Source organism: Pelodiscus sinensis, chromosome 2, assembly GCF_052426305.1.
Source record: "Pelodiscus sinensis isolate ZL-2025 chromosome 2, ASM5242630v1, whole genome shotgun sequence".
NCBI classification, from domain to species: Eukaryota; Metazoa; Chordata; order Testudines; family Trionychidae; genus Pelodiscus; species Pelodiscus sinensis.
In genome coordinates this window covers 33,950,361-33,967,051 of record NC_143053.1, presented here as the reverse complement: position 1 = coordinate 33,967,051, position 16,691 = coordinate 33,950,361, and the positions used below count along the sequence as shown (strand labels likewise).

At 42.0% G+C, this 16,691-nt stretch overlaps 1 protein-coding gene across 2 annotated transcripts in view; it reads left to right on the top strand.

Annotated features, from left to right (window-relative positions):
• The window catches only part of ZFPM2 (zinc finger protein, FOG family member 2), a 580,339-nt gene that overhangs the window by 133,987 nt on the left and 429,661 nt on the right, over nt 1–16,691 (top strand). The gene's annotated exons all lie outside the window — the stretch shown is intronic.

The window sequence follows — 16,691 nt, the reverse complement described above, 5'->3', positions numbered from 1 at the left end:
TCCTCTTGGTTTCTGAGGACAGGACAAGGAGTAATGGGCTTAAAGTGCAGCAAGGGAGGTTTAGATTGGACATTAGGAAAAAATTCCTAACTGTCAGGGTGGTCAAATATTAGAATAAATTTCCAAGGGAGGTGGTGGAATCTCCCTCTCTGGAGATATTTAAGGACAGGTTAGATAGACATCTGTCAGGGATGGTGTAGATGGAGCTTGGTCCTGCCTTGAGGGCGGGGGGCTGGACTCGATGACCTCTTGAGGTCCCTTCCAGTCCTATGATTCTATATATCGCAGTAAGTGAAAATTGTAAAGATTTCTGCAGATACTTCAAGATGAATGCTATTTGATTGTTGATGCTCCTTTCTGCAGGTGATACGTATAGTAGTAGTTTTAAACAAAGCTTTTACCCTATCCACTACTATTACTACAGGAAAAAATAAAATGTCTGAGGATAATGGGACACACAGAATCTATAATCTCTTTCCACCTAACACAGTGTATCAGAAAAATTCCACTTTGAAGAAAAATGGAACCTATCATGGTAAAAAATGAAATAGGAGCATAAGAAGTCATTTTTGCACCTCAAAGTTTAGTACTGATGGACAAAAACACAAAAGGGAAAAACTCACCTGGGAAACAAATGTTATTAATCTTAGAGTTTCTTTTGTACCCTACTCCCAGTGAAAGGGTTTGTGGTATCGTTTGAACCTCTCTAATTCAGCACATTTTGGTCCGGTAACATCCATGATCCAGCATGATTTTAGTTAGCTAGATGTCCACTTATCATGGCTTTGGCCAATTTTGCCATGGTCCTATAAAGTTCGTTTACCACCACCAGTTCTGTCCCTGTGTTCTTTGTGCTGTTATTCAGCTCTAATTTACTCCTAAATGTCTTCTAAGAGCCCAGTAAGCAGTGGAAGGAAGTGTTGGTAATGCTGCTAGACAATATTGACCTCCCGTGGTTAAGCTCTGGACTAGAGAGGTTCAATCTGTATTATTGAATGAGGTCCGGTGTTGCTAATTGTCAGAGTTTTGTCATGAGCCTCATGATACTTGGTATTTTTCTAAAAGCCTAAGATGCTGAAATCTAGAGATTAAGCAATAATTTAAAAAAAATCTTTCATTTTCTACCTTTCCTGGGTGTGGAGAAAATCTTTCAAATCTGAACCCTACAGGCTTAGAATGTGTGCGCACACACACACACATACACAAACAGAATCTCAACGCATTTATTGATAGCCTGACTTGTGATTTTTGAATGCTTGGACTTGGCAGTACTGAAGGGGTGCAAACTACACATGGGAGGTCTGCATGAAAAGTAGAAAATGGATAGATCCAGGAACCCATCTTCCATGATAACATCATGACTTTTAATGCAGCCATCCATATTACCTATGGTTATTTCTGTCTGTTTACCACTCACCACCATAGGTACTTCCAGAGTGAAGTAATATTCTGTTGTAAGGGGAGTGTGCTATAGACGGTGGCTAATCCTTTTACTTCTGATTCTGGTTCTAGATTCCCCTAAAGAGAAGGTCAAAAGGATCAGAGCAGGGTTCTGGTGAGGACCCAGATAGGCAAAGAGCATGTAGCAGAGCTGGTGTTTACTCCTGTTTTTGCTGTTTTATGAACACAGTATTTACTTTTTAATCCTTTCCCCCCTATGTACAAGGAAGGAAGAATTAGACCTATTGAAATTAAATATTCATTTGAAAGGTCCAGCATCTCATGAGGCACTTGTCTAGTCCCTCCCCCCTTGCATGACATCAGTGGCAGGCAGTCCTCTTGCGCCTTTTTGTGCCTTGGTTTCCTGTGCTGATGACATAGCAGTGCAAGTCTGGAGCCCGGTATACAGGAAAGCTCATATGTGTTGTGGTGAGTCTCATGGCACGGTGTTTTGAGAGCATACACATTTTGCTCCACCAAGAAGAGGAGGATGAAGCCAGAATGGCATGGAGCCGCTGCTCCAGTAAGGCCTAGTGCTCATGCCAGTGTACCTGCCAGTCAAGCCTATGGACATAGTGCAGTGCTGGTTCTGGCACCATGAGACAAGCTCAGACTGGTGGGATGGCATTGTGATGCAGATGTGGGACTATTACCAGTGCCTGCAGAACTTCCGCATGTGGACGGCTATGTCCCTGGAACTGTGTGAATGGCTTTCCCTGGCTCTGAGGTGCCAGGATACCAGAATGAAACCTGCTCTCACCGTGGAGAAGCATGTGGCAATTGCCCTATATAAGCTTGCAGCGCCAGACAGCTATCACTCAGTTGGGAATCAGTTTGGAGTGGGGAAATCTACAGTGGGGGTTGTTGTCATAGAAATAGCCGAGGCCATTAATAACATTCTGCTATAGAGAATCATGACTCTAGGAAACGTGGATGGCTTTGTTGTGATGGGATTCTCTAATTGCAGGGGTGCCATTGACAGCATGCACATCTCCATCTTGGCCCCCAAGCACCTTGCCATGAAGCATATCAGCCATAAGGGGTACTTCTTCATGGTTCTGCAGGCGCTTGTGGCTGAGTTACTGACATCAACGTGGGATAGTTGGGAAAGGTGCATGATGTATGCATCTTTTGGAACTCCTGCCTGTTGCAAAAGATGTACACTGGAATGTTTTTTCCCAATCAGACAATCAGAGTCAGAGAGGTGGACATGCCAGTAGTGGTCCTAGGTAACCCAGCCTACTCCTGGCTCCTGTAGATCATAAAGCCCTACACTAGGAACCTGAACCCCAAAGAGTTTAATAACAGGCAGAACAGGTGAAGAATGGTGGAATATAGCATTCCCTTTGTCATGGCAGTGTGTTGTGTGCTCCATAACATAAGAACATAAGAATGGTCTTACTGGGGCAGACCAAAGGTCCATCTAGCCAGTATCCTGTCTTCCAACAGTGGCCAATGCCAGATTCCCAGAGGGAGTGAACAGAACAGATAATCATCAAGTGATTCCTCTCTTGTCATCCATTTCCAGCTCCTGACAAATTGAGGTTTATTAGCCTACCCATTCTGGCTAATAAGTATTGATGGGCCTAACCTTCATGAATTTATCTAGTTCTTTTTTGAACTCTGTTAAAATTCTGGTTTTCACAATACCTGTGCGAGAACAAGGGGGAAACTTATGTGACAGAGTGTGGGGCTGAGGCAGAGTACGTAGCCAGAGAGTTTGGGCAGCCAGATACCAAAGTGATAAGGAGAGCACAGCAAAGATGCCTTGAAGGACAGTTTTATGCAAGATCTCTGCATGACCTGCAGTTCATCCAATAAAGAGACCATTTGTCAATGAACATGAGTGTTTATTAGGGGAAAACAATAGGAAAGTGGAATAACTGAGAACCAGAAGTGAGGAGGGGGGTCTCAGGAATGGAAGGGCTCTCAGGAACGGGAATGGGACTGCCTTCGGTCTCCCTAAGGCCTGGAGGCTTTGCCTCCCCTTGAGTTCCCTGCCCCAGGCAGCCTTTGGGTATCCTGGGAGTGGAAGCCATAGGGTGGCGGAGGAGGGATTGGGTGTGTCCTTGGTATAAGCAGGGTTTTGAGGGTTGGCTTTTTAAGGCAGGATGCCACTTGCTCCATAGCAGTTAGGGAGGTGAACATGGTCTCATGTTGTCTTGCAAACTACTCCCTGGTGGCTCTCCTCTCCTGCCACTCCGTAATCCGGTCCTGCTGCTCTGCCCGGATCTCTGCCACAAGGGTGTGCAGGCAGACCATTTGCTTGCAGAACATCTCCTTCCACATGCATTTGCATCTGTGGTTGTGCACCAGGTGGGCAGATGCTGGAGGAGGTGGACGATGCACTGAGCTGGCTGCTGTTACAGTTGCAAAGAAAAGTTATGAGGGCAGACTTTACAGCAAATACATTTTGTTAAGCCTACCCGTAATCTGTTAGCCTACACTGAAGGTCTCTAAAGAAAAAGGAGATGTATTCCATGCAAAGCCAAATGTTTTCTTTAAAGCGGGCACTTTACAGCATGTGTACAGATATCTCAGGGGAGCATCGGGACACACTTGCTCTGGAAACAGGTAGGCATGATAAGGGGTCAGTCAGAGGAGAAGCCTGCAGTTGATGGGGGGAAAACACAGGGCAGATTGCTGCTGTGTTTGGCACATGCTGGGTATGGCACACGTGGTTTCCTGGGTCCGTGCTACTTCCCCAGGAACCTGCGGGGGGGGGGGGGGAGCAGCAGGGCCATGCGGGGGTTAGGCTTGCCACTGTGTCTGTCACACTCCATCACGTGGTCTCCTAGAGGTACTGGTCCCTTTTCTGACTGTGAGAGTGTTGGTGGGAGTGGGGGTATTGTCCTTTCTTGCCTGTGGGGGTGGGGGTGTACTGCAGTGTACTGCTTTCTCACAGTGGGCTTGCAATGCTGACTGCACTGCACAGGCCCTTCTACTTTTCTCAGGGCTTTTTGAACTCATCAGGAGAGCAGTAGAGACACAAGTTGTGGCCAGGGCGGTCGGACCAATAAGCTGCGGGAGGCCTCCTGGAGGCCAATAGCATTGAGTTTCTGGCAATACTGCAGCTACACAAGCATAAATTTGACCATGCAAGGTCAGGAATAAAGTTACTCTGGTGAAAAGCAGGATTCGACTTCCGCAGCCCTTAAGGTCTATGAGACAGGCTTGGTAGTATGAATACATCGCTTAAAATATTGAGCTTATGAGGCTAAAGACTATCTAAACTCCTTGTATAGACCAAGCCTAGGGGAGAGGGGGGAATGTGTTAGGCCTGGGAGAGAGGCAGACAGGATGAGGCTAGGGATGGAAAGAAACCCAGGGACAGACTAGGGATTATTGAAATAGAAGTGGTCCGACTTAGAAAAGGGAGGGATGGGGCAAAAATGGGACAAGATGGAGCTGACAGGAGTAGAATAAGAGGCTTAAGAAGATGGTGCCATAGATGTGTACTTGCATACACTACTTGAGGGAAAAATTGAGTATAATCATCTCATTTAAGAGATAAAGTTGCTGAGGTAATGTCTTTCATTGGACCAACTTATGCAAGCAGCAGTATGATGATGTGGCCTTTCAAGGGAAGAGATACCTAGACTGCATAGGGAAGAGTGCATAAGGCTAGGGAGTTTCCAGGTGAGTAAATGTACAGGATGGGAGAGACAATAGCAGGGTATGTCTACACTAGCTATTTAGTTCGAGCTAGGCAGAGTAATGAGGGCAAGTGGAGTTGCAAATGAAGCCCGGGATTTAAATATCCTCGGCTTCATTTGCATGTTCCCGGGCGCCGCCATTTTAAAATACCCCTTAGTCCGAACTCCGTGCCCGCGGCTACACGCGGCATGGACTAGGTAGTTCGAATTAAAGATCCTAATTCGAACTACCGTTACTCCTCATTCCACGGGATATTTAAATCCCGGGCTTCATTTGCAACTCCGCTTGCCCTCATTACCCTACCTAGCTCGAACTAATGAGCTAGTGTAGACATACCCGCAGAGAATAGATGATGGCCTATGTGTTTCACTGGAGATTTGGAAAATCATCAGAACAGCAAATGTGAGAATATATTTGGAGTTGTTAGAGATAAACACAGAGAGGTGATGGGCATCTGAGAAAATTAGGGGAAGGCATAGGAGAGACTGTTGGTATTGACACATAGTGTTGGTGGGTATTCAGAGTCTCTATGGTACACAATCTCTGATCCTGCCTGGCTGCTGCACTCTGTCAGGTTTTCTAGTTTTGGCTGTGTTACAGAAGTTCCTCCAATAAACTGTCTCATCCTAGTGCCCTACTGCTAGAATTCACATTAACAGATGTGGTACACAGCAAATCTGTAGACATAGCTGACTGAGAGGGCATTCCCGGCACCCTTAATAGATTGGTGGTCTTATGGACCCAAAGCAGGTAGGACATTGTAGTGTTCATTATATATGGTGTATGGTTTATGGTCCCAAAGGCCAGGCTACTTTGAGATGGTGATATAGCTCCTACCATAGGTAATTAATTAATGATGTGGTGGTACATGGTTATAGCAGGAAACAGTTAACATTCTAAGTTCTATTGTTTCTTCTATAGCAGACTGCTATAACATGAATTTATTACATATTTGCAAAGTGCATGATAAAATGGGGTCCTGATCGACGTCCCTTGTGGGACATCGGCTTTGACTGTAGATGAAATATAGCTCCTCCTGAAGCTCAAAAATTCCATTCCTGAGACAGCAAGAGGGGAATACTTGGTACTATATGAGTGTGCAACCTTTACATGGTCTCATACTTTGGCTGTGACAGTGAAGAATGAGCCTGAAACCTGAACTGAGCTTTCTGCTCATGTACAGCATTTTGCCAGTAGGCTGCCAGACCAGCTTAGGTCTGGAATTTTTTACTTTAAACCATGTGATCATATTGTGCAGTCAGGCTTGAGATTCAAGGAAACAGCTGCCGAGTGATTCTCCATATAGCAGTCAATAAATACAATGCTAAGTTATTTTCCTTCTTACTGTATGTGAAAAACTATCACCCCCACCATCTATAATGCAGTTTGAACATTTAACACCCTGAAAAGGATTTTTGTGAGTTCCTTCTATCCTCTGGTGTGTGTGGTTTTATTTCGTGTGTAAATATTCTCTGCTTCTAATGTCTAACAACCATGCTTACTATTTGCTTTGTTTGTTGGTTCAGAAAGTATGTTTAGCCTTTTTTAACACAAACCTTTTTAATCAGTAAGTAGTGACTTTTATGACATATTTTTACCTTCTCTGATTCTACAGCAACTGGAATCAGGATCACCATAAGGCAGCTATACCATAATCACATGAGCTCCATAAGGAGATCTTTACAGGAAACTTCGTTCCTTGTTCTTAACGGGATTAAGAAGCTCAGCTCTTTAAATTTCTGCATATAGCACTGACATTTCCTGGGTACATTTTGAAACAGGGAGTTCAAAGAGAAGGAATAAAAAAGAAAAGCCAATATGACTTTGTTTTTTACCTTGCTGGAGGAGCTGTTTGTGCAAATCGCCTATAAGCTTATTGACCAGAATCTTTGACTCCTTGTTTTCTCTGGATTTGGCTGGAGTGTAGACATTGATAGAGCACTGATAGAGGTGATTGAACAGCCCCCAGCTTTGCTTGGCATGAGAGCTCACACCCCCCCAGGCCCGACATTATCTTTTTCTGGCAATACTTCTGTTTTCCTGGAGCTCATACTCCTTTAATTTTGTTAGTTATTTTTAATTTGTTACATTTTTATGTAGGCTTTCCAAGTAAATGAAGGATATATTAATTCTTTTTGGTAAGCAGAGATAGGAGAGGGCATGTATATGTGATGATAGATTTTCATCTCGTAGGACAAAAAAGATCATGCATTCCATGAAAAAATAACACTTTTCAATAACATTCCTGTAAAACTTACAGTATCAGATTGATTTATTGCGGAATCAGGATAAAGCTTTCCATTCAGCAGAATGTAGGTTAATTTCAATGTATCTGTATTCTATGGAATTGAAGCAATCTACTTTTTTTTGTTTTTCCTGGATCCCAAGTATCCTCCATTTTATCAAATGCAGTATATAGATACGGAGAAGTAGGGAATGGCAGCTGTAGAAAGACACAAATTAGTTAGAATGATCTCTTTCTGTGATGAAGTGAGGCCTTTTTGTTGCTAAAATATGCCTCCTCCTTAACTCCTTTACTGTCAAGGCTTTCTATCCTTCTCAGAAGTACAACAACCTTTTTCATGATAGAAAAGGAAAGAGAGGGCAGGAAAAAGAGAAGCAGACTGTGAGGGACTAGAAAAAATGTGGAGGGACTCCAAAAAGATCTCTCCAAACTGAGTGATTGGGCAACAAAATGGCAAATAAAATTTAATGTGGATAAGGGTAAAGTAATGCACATCGGGGAAAATAACCCCAACTATACGTACAGTAGGATGGGGGCTAATTTGGCTTTGACAAATCAGGAAAGAGATCTTGGAGTTATTGTGGATAGTTCTCTGAAAACTTCCACACCGTGTGCAGCGGCGGTCAAAAAGGCAAATAGGCTGCTAGGAATTATTGAGAAAGGGATAGAAAATAAGACACAGAATATCTTACTGCTCCTGTATAAAACTATGGTAGGCCCACATCTTGAATACTGTGTACAGATGTGGTCTCCTCACCTCAAAAAAGATATTTTGGCCTTGGAAAGGGTTCAGAAAAGGGCAACTAAAATGATTAGGGGTTTGGAATGGGTCCCATATGAAGAGAGGTTAAAGCGACTGGGACTTTTCAGTTTAGAAAAGAGGAGGCCGAGGGGGGATATGATAGAGGTCTATAAAATCATGAGTGGTGTTGAGAGGGCAGATAAAGAAAAGTTATTTATTGTTCCCATAATAGAAGAACTAGAGGACACCAAATGAAATTAATGGGTAGCAGGTTTAAAACTAATAAGCGAAAGTTCTTCTTCACACAGCGTGTAGTCAACCTGTGGAAGTCCTTGCCAGAGGAGGCTGTGAAGGCTAGGACTATAACAGAGTTTAAAGAGAAGCTAGATGATTTCATGGAGGTTAGGTCCATAAAAGGCTATTAGTCAGGGGATAGAAATGATGTCCCTGGCCTCTGTCAGAAGCTGGAGAAGGATGGCAGGAGACAAATCAATTGATCATTGTCTTGGGTCCACCCTCTCTGGGGCACCTGGTGCTGGTCACTGTCGGCAGATAGGATACTGGGTTAGATGTATCTTTGGTCTGACCCAGTACAGCCGTTCTTATGTTCTTATATTCTAAGTGTTTGAAGTTATTTTTTTTTATTAAACTGAAGTCTCAGAGTAGCAACTGGGGCTATGTCTAGACTATGGAGTTTTTCCAGGCTACCAGAGGTATTCCACAAAAACTCTGCCATGTCCAGGGAACGCATCTGCTCTTCCGACATTTTTTGCTGAAAAGCAGACATGCTCTTTCAGAAGCCCTCTCTTCCTTGTGACACGAGGAAGAAGGGCTCTTCTGAAAGAGGAGGTATTTCTGAAATTGGCCCAGAGTAGATGGGCCAAATTTCGGAAAAGACTCTTCTGAGAAAACTATCGGAAAAAAGGTATGCAAATTGTGGAATGCAATTTGCGTATCTTTTTCTGATAAAAAGCGTCAGTATAGACGTAGCGTGGGAGACTGCCTTCCCACAACTGTATTCTCCTTTTGCCGTGATCCCAGATGTCATCTCTAGCGGTCAAATCTTGGTCCTGCTGAAATGCATGCCAAAATACTTTAGTGGAATTAGGATTTGGCCCTTTGTAGCTAAGCAAATCCTGCTCATAATCAGGAAGTATGGGCAGTCTCATTAAACAGAAAACAGAATTTCACAATTAACTAGCAAGCTGGATTTAAAACAAACAAACAAACAAACAAACAAATGGAGTTAAATCAAAAACTGGCTTTAAAATGTGTAGAGTTGTATGGTCAGAGTAACATTTTAAACTGCTTTAAAGTTCATAAAGCAGTTTCAAAAAGTAAATCCTGACTTTTCAGTTTGTACATTTGGGCTTTTTAAGAACTTTATCAATTGTTTGTAAAGGGATTATTTAGTCACTAAGGGTATGTCTAGACTACATGCCTCTGGTGACAGAGGCATGTAGATTAGGCTACCCGGCATAGGAAAATGAAGCGGCGATTTAAATAATCGCCGCTTCATTTAAATTTAAATGGCTGCCGTGCTGTGCCAATCAGCTGTTTCTTGGCTCAGTGCACTAGTCTGGATGCTCCATGGTTGACATCAAAGGCATTTGTCGACCTCCCCGGTATGCCTCATGGGATGAAGTTTACCGGGGAGGTCGACAAATTCCTTTGATATCGACCGCGGAGCGTCCAGACTAGCGCACTGAGCCGACAAACAGCTGATCGACACAGCACGGCAGCCATTTAAATTTAAATGATGCAGTGATTATTTAAATTGCTGTTTCATTTTCCTATGCCCAGTAAACAAATCTACATGGCTCCGTCAACGGAGCCATGTAGTGTAGACATACCCTAAGAGTGCATCTAAACAGCACCCTTGGTTCGAAATAATCTACACAATTTGCGCTATGCAAATTGCATAGCTTATTTGAAGTGTATTTCAAAATAGCTTATTTCGTAATTTGCCACTGTGTACACAGTGCCAAATTTCAAAATAACTTGCTATTCAGAAATGCCCCATAACCTTCGTGGAATGAGGGCTTCTGGGACATCAGAATAAACCGCCTGTTATTTTGAAATCTATTTTGAAATAATGGGCTGCTTCAATAAACACGAAATAGCTATTTTGGGATATTTCTGGTATCCCAAAATAGCTCCACAGTGTAGACAATACCCTAAAAGTCCTGTGCTTCCTAGAAACTGAAAATTTAAGTGGAATGATGATCATAAACTAATAATTTCAAATAAATTAGACGTAAGCACCCATAAAATATGAAATACCCACATGACATACTTTTGTCATTTGCTTGCATATGGTATTACAGCTAAATATGTTTCTGATTTTTGAGGGGAGACAGCGTCTATCTCTTCCACCTTTTTCATCTGACTTTGTGTTCTCTTCTTAGTTTTGGATGCAGGTAGATGGTTTTGAGATTTCCTGAGGTTTCATTGTCAGCCCAAATTCAAAGAACTCAATTGTGCACAAACTTAGCACCCATAATCAGCAGCTGTGGATGGAAGCAATAATATAACTCCCAAGGAATAAAGAATAAAGGAATCCCTTATCTATGACCTGATGGGCTCAATATTATCTCTGGAAGGATTATGATGAATGACCCAGAAAAAAGAACCATTTACTTGTGACAGCTAATTCGGTCACTTGTTTTTGGCACAGAAGATGTCCTGACTGTTTTTGAAACAGCTAATCAGGATGTTGCAGGAGTAACACTCTGTGGCTATGTCTACGCTGTGGGTGTTTTGCGGAAGAGGAAATGCAAATGAAGTGCTCATTTGCATATCATGTGCTCTCATTTGCATATCTTCTTCTGATCCTTTTTGCAGAAAAGGTTTTTGAGATTAAAAAACCCTGTGTAGACGGGACCATTCGTTGGAAAAAAAACCCTTTTGCACAAGAGCCTGTAAACCTAATTTTTTGAGGAATAAGGGATCTTGCAAAAAGAGGGTGCCCCCACAAAACAGTTCAAAGTCCTGAAATTTAGAAGACAGTCTTTTGGAACCTGACAAATATTTGAAACTCTAGTTAAAAGTAGGTGGCTGTTAGGAATGAACTAAATTATCATAAGCACTCTTTTTTTATAACCAGTTACAATCACATTCTCACTCTCTTTCCAAGATCCTGAACCTAAAGAAACCAATTAATATAAGAAGTGACCCGGAGTCACAAGTGGATGTAGTTAAACAATTAATTTTTTTGTTTTATATTGAATTTGCCAGTGTTATTTTTTGGACTTAGTATAAAATAATTCTTTACCTCACTAATCACTAAAGCTGTTGATTAGAAGAAATCTACGAGCTAGATTATGCACCTTTTTATAGCTTATTCTCATCTTTAGTCAGTGTTATCATGAATGGAGTAGGGTGGGGAGCATTTCCTGAATTCCTGCAGCATTGCCAATTCTTGTATTTGTAATTTGATCTCTCATATTTGGTGCTTTCCTGAAAGTCCCCACTCTTGAAGTTATATGAGTATGTGAGAATTTTAGCTTTCTTTTTTTTTTGAAAGTGTGTTTCTAGCCCTAATGGTTGAAGAGTAGAACCTGAAAAAATAAACTCTAAGTGTTCAAAACAGCAACAACAACGACAAAACCCAACCCCAAAACCCCAGAAGGCAAATAAAAAGTAAAATAAATTATTTAAAAAAAAATCTCATGTTTTTTCAGACAATCCTTGATTTTTGTGAGCTTGTCTAAGGGTATGTCTACACTACCACCCTAGTTCGAACTATGGTAGGCAACCGGAGTTGCAAATGAAGCCCGGGATTTGTATTTCCTGGGCTTCATTTGCATGAAGCCGGGCGCCGCTATATTTAAATGTCCACTAGTGCGGACTCCGTGCCGCGCGGCTACATGCGGCACGGACTAGGTAGTTTCGAATTAAAGCCCCTAAATTGAACTACCTGTTAAACCTCCTTGCAGGAGGAATAACAGGTAGTTCGAGTTAGGGCTTTAATTCGAAATACCGGGTCCCTGCCGCGTGTAAACGTGGGCAGGTAGTCCGGACTTGTAAATTTCAAAATTGGCGACCGGCCGGGAAGATGCAAATCAAGCGCCGGATATTTAAATCCCGGGCTTGATTTGCAACTTCGAATGCCTACATTAGCCTCCCTAGTTCGAACTAGGTGAAAGTACTGGGGATTGTTCACAATATTTGCCATATTGTAGTTAAAGAAACTGATTGTGAGATTGTCCAAGGAACCAGGAGTATGAAGTTATCCTAAATGACTCACAACAATAGCTGTTTTCGTTTGTAACTTTCAAAACTATGAGTAGTCCTGTGGCATCTTAGGGTTTGTCTAGACTATAGGGTTTTTTAGGAAAAAGTGGCCTTTTTTCGAAAAAACTTCCCTTGCGTCTAGACTACCGCCATGTTCTCTCAAAAGTAAATCGAAAGAATGCGGCAGTTTTTTTTGATTACGGAATACCTCATTTTACAAAGAATAATGCCTTTTTTCGAATGTGCTCCTTGGAAAAAAGGCATTATTGAATGTGAATTGTGCTTTTTCAAAAGAGATCATCCAGACTGCTTGGATATTCTTTTTCGAAAAAGTGGTTCAGTTTTTCCAAAGTACTGGCTGTAGTCTAGACGCTCTCTTTTGAAAGAGGCTTTTTCAAAAGATTCTTTCGAAAAAGCCTCTTTTGAAAGAGGCTTGTAATCTAGACGTACCCTTAGGCTGGGTCTAGACTACATGGCTCCATCGACGGAGCCATGTAGATGAGGGTCGTAGGCAAAGGGAAATGAAGCGGCGATTTAAATAATCGCCTCTTCATTTAAATTTACATGGCTGCCGCGCTGAGTCGACAAACAGCTGATTTGCTGTTTGTCGACTCAGCGCGCTAGTCTGGACACTCCCCTGCCGACATCAAAGCCCTTTGTCGGCAGCCCCGTTATTCCTTGTGGGATGAGGTTTACCGGGGCTGCCGACAAAGGGCTTTGATGTCGGCAGGGGAGCGTCCAGACTAGCGCGCTGAGCCGACAAACAGCTGATCAGCTGTTGTCGGCTCAGCGCAGCAGCCATGTAAATTTAAATGAAGCATCAATTATTTAAATCGCCGCTTCATTTCCCTTTTTTGAATACACAAATCTACATGCCTCCATCGACGGAGGCATGTAGTTTAGACGTACCCCCAGAGACTAACAGAAATCTATAGACAGTATCGTGAGCTTTCATGGGCAAAACCTACTTCTTCAGCTAAGATGATTTTGAGTGGAGAAAAAAAGGGGGACCCTCAGAATAAGAAGGGAGAGGGAGGGAAAAAAAGTACCTGTTAATTGTAGTCCCAGTGTGTAGCCCCAGTGGCTAATTGAGTGGCCTGGAAGTATCCCATACGTAGCTTTTGATGTCAGTAGGGAGTTGAATGTAAGGAAAGCTGATTTTATATGTTAACCAGTTCAAGTCTTTGTTCAGGCTAGGGGTGTTCAATTGCGGAGAATCAGCTAATCAAAAGTGAGTGGAATTTCCATCAACGACTTGATTAGTTGATGGTGCTTACTATCCCTGCTGCAGCTTTGCAGTTTAAATGTAGTAGGAGCCAGGGGGCAGCTAACCCTGCTGTGGCTGTGCCTTTTAAATGTAGCTCACACAGGGTCCTACACTGTGTCTCTGCCTTTTAAATGTAGTAAGACTCAGGCGGCTCTTACTACATTTAAAAGGCAGAGCCTCAGCGCCACCACGCCTCTGCCTCTCCTGTCATCCCCACTGCGGAGACAGTGCTGGGGGGAACTGGCTTTTAAGCCGGCTTCCCCCAGGACTGGCTCCTGCTCTCCATGCCCCTTTGCTATCTCTGATATAGAGGCAGCAAGGTGGGGGAATGCGAGTAGTAGACTCAACTACTCTTTTACATTCCTAAGTCAGGTCAAGGTAGACAGTGTCAAACTTGCATATGAAGGTCAATTTGCATATGCACTCTTTCTCTATAGTTGGCTTGTGAAATTATTTTGTGGAAGAGTGGCTAATTTAAGTCCATTAATGAGTGTCCATACAGGCTAAAATGCTTTCTGTGTTATCATTTATAATATCCGTTCTTTGTCCATTAATCCTATGTCATAGAGACTGTCTAGTTTGGTCAATATACATGTCAGAGAGGCATTGTTGGCACTTGATTGCATATAGCACATTAGAGAATGTGCAGTTGTCTGCCTCTGATGTGGTGGCTTCTGTGGTTAGGTCCTGTAGTGGTATCACTTGTATAGATATGTGGTGAAAGTTGGCAAAAGGGTTTATTACAGGTAGGATCCTGGGGGAGTGTGTCTGAGGTTTGATGTGTGGCTGCTGGAAAGATTTTGTTTCATGTTAGGGGGTTTTCTGTAGGCGAGGATCAGCCTGAGTCTGAAGGCCTGTGAGAGTGTGGGATCGTTTTCCGGTGTAGGTTGTAGATTGTCAATGATGTGCTGGAGGTGTTTGAGATGGGGGCTGTAGATGATTATTAGTGGTGTTCTGTTATATTCTTTGTTGGGTCTGTGTTGAAGAAGCAAATTCCTGGGCACTCATCAGGCTCTGTCAGTCTGTTTCTTCACTTCCCCAGGTGGGTATTTAAGATCTTGTAGATGTTCGTCATTGGGATTGGAGCAAAGTTGTATCTTAGGGCCTGGCTGTTAAAAAAGCTATGGATCATGTGATGTGTCCTGGATGGAAGGTAGAAGTATATAGGTAAGAATAATGCTCAGTAGGTTACCGGTATAAGGTAGTAGTAACGTGGCCATTATTTAATTGTACTGCAGTGGCAAGGAATTGGATCTCTTGTGTGGACTGCTCCAGGTTAAGGTTGATGGTGGGTGGAAGTTGTTTAAATCCCTGTGAAATTCTTCAAGTGTCTCCTTCCCCTGGGTTCTATGTGATGAAGATATTGTTAATGTAGCATAAGTAGAAGAAAGGTACTAGGAGACAAGAGCTGAGGAAATGTTGTTGAGGTCATCCATAAAAATGTTCAGATATTGTGGGATCATGTGGGTTCCCATAGCAGCACTGCTGACTTGAAGGTATATAGTATCCCCTAATTAGTAATAGTTGTGGGTGAAGACAAAGTCATATAGCTCAGCCACCAGGGGTGCTGCGGTGTCATTCAGTACCGGTTAAATACTGACATCTGATCAGCAATATCCAAACTGAATGTTAAGAAGAGTGTAGAAAGCAATAACATAACTGGTTCCTGTAAAGCAAAATGCTGTGATAGAATTCAACATATTGAACTGTGTAGAAGAGCGTGGCTCATTCATGTAGATGTAGCTAGTCAAATAATCTGTTCTATATTGAGGGCCAGAATCTGTTCACACTTTAGTTTTACATTACTGTTGATACTCCTGTCTTATATCAGTATAAGTCATAGCAAAGTTTGGCCCTGATAGTTGTACATTCTTAATTATCCCAGTGCCTTACTCCCATGGCAGCTTCACTGGGAAACAGACTTGTCTTATATTTTTCCTTCTTGCAAGGCTTGTAAGAAAATGTCATAGCATAACTTCATAGCCATTGTAGTCTTATTTACCTGGTCACCAAACCAAATGATGCCTGTTATGGTGAGCTTTGAAAACACAATTCTCAATTGATTTTGATAGCTTTATTCTGAAGCTCAGCATTTTCATACAACAAATGGATTATAAATTATATTGATGTAATATACATGTTTTTTATCTGATGAAAACTTATATGACTACCAGCAGCAGAGTGGTTTTGCTTTTAATTTTTGTTATTTTAAAGTGCTTACAGAAAGTTATATTTTAAAATTATTTTATAAGGGGCTCCACTTTAGATGACATGTACTTAAGGATAATCATATACTGTCAAAATTTAGCAATAAGTTCACTTTAAATCTGCACATTATTTCAGCTTAGGTGTGCTTCCCTTGAAAGTATCTGAGGTCACTCTGTAGGGATCCCAGAAAAGAGATACAATTTTCCCTGAGTAAGCTGCTTCCTTTGGATTTGAAGGGCCAGATCATCAACAGAGATGTACTGAGGTAGTCCTGTTGGCTATGTAGATGTACAAAAGCTGAAAACGTGGTCTGTAGTTTCTAGTTCAACAAAACATTTAAGTGTGTGTATAATTTTAAGCAAGTGACTAATCCTCATTGGCATCAGTGAGACTAATACAAAGTCACGTATAGCTTCTGTACTTTTTAAAATTGGAGCCTAAATCTGTATCAGAGATGTTTTTTTAAAAACAATGCTGAATGTTGTTAGGATTCATGGCGATTTTTTCTAAATTGAATTATTATAATTGGTAAGTGATGTTTCATTCTAAATAGCTCTATAAGGATGTTAACAGTTTAGGTTTACATTTATGCTACAAGACAGAATGAGAATGAACTAAATTCCAAACTTTTAATGTCCTCTCTGTAGTATGAGCTGCATTTTGATGTTTATGACTAGTACAGTCCTTTACCTAAAGCTATCTTGTCTGATGATAAAAGCACGAGTGTATGAAGCTCACACATTTTTCATCTCTTTTATGACCTTATCTTTCATGAGCGGCTTCTGTGACGGTACCCTAACTATAGGAAGCACCTGGAAAACATATATGATATCTATTCTCTGATAAGCAGTCAACAAGAAAGTAGATCTGTCATTTCTGAACTGCTCATTGTTAAA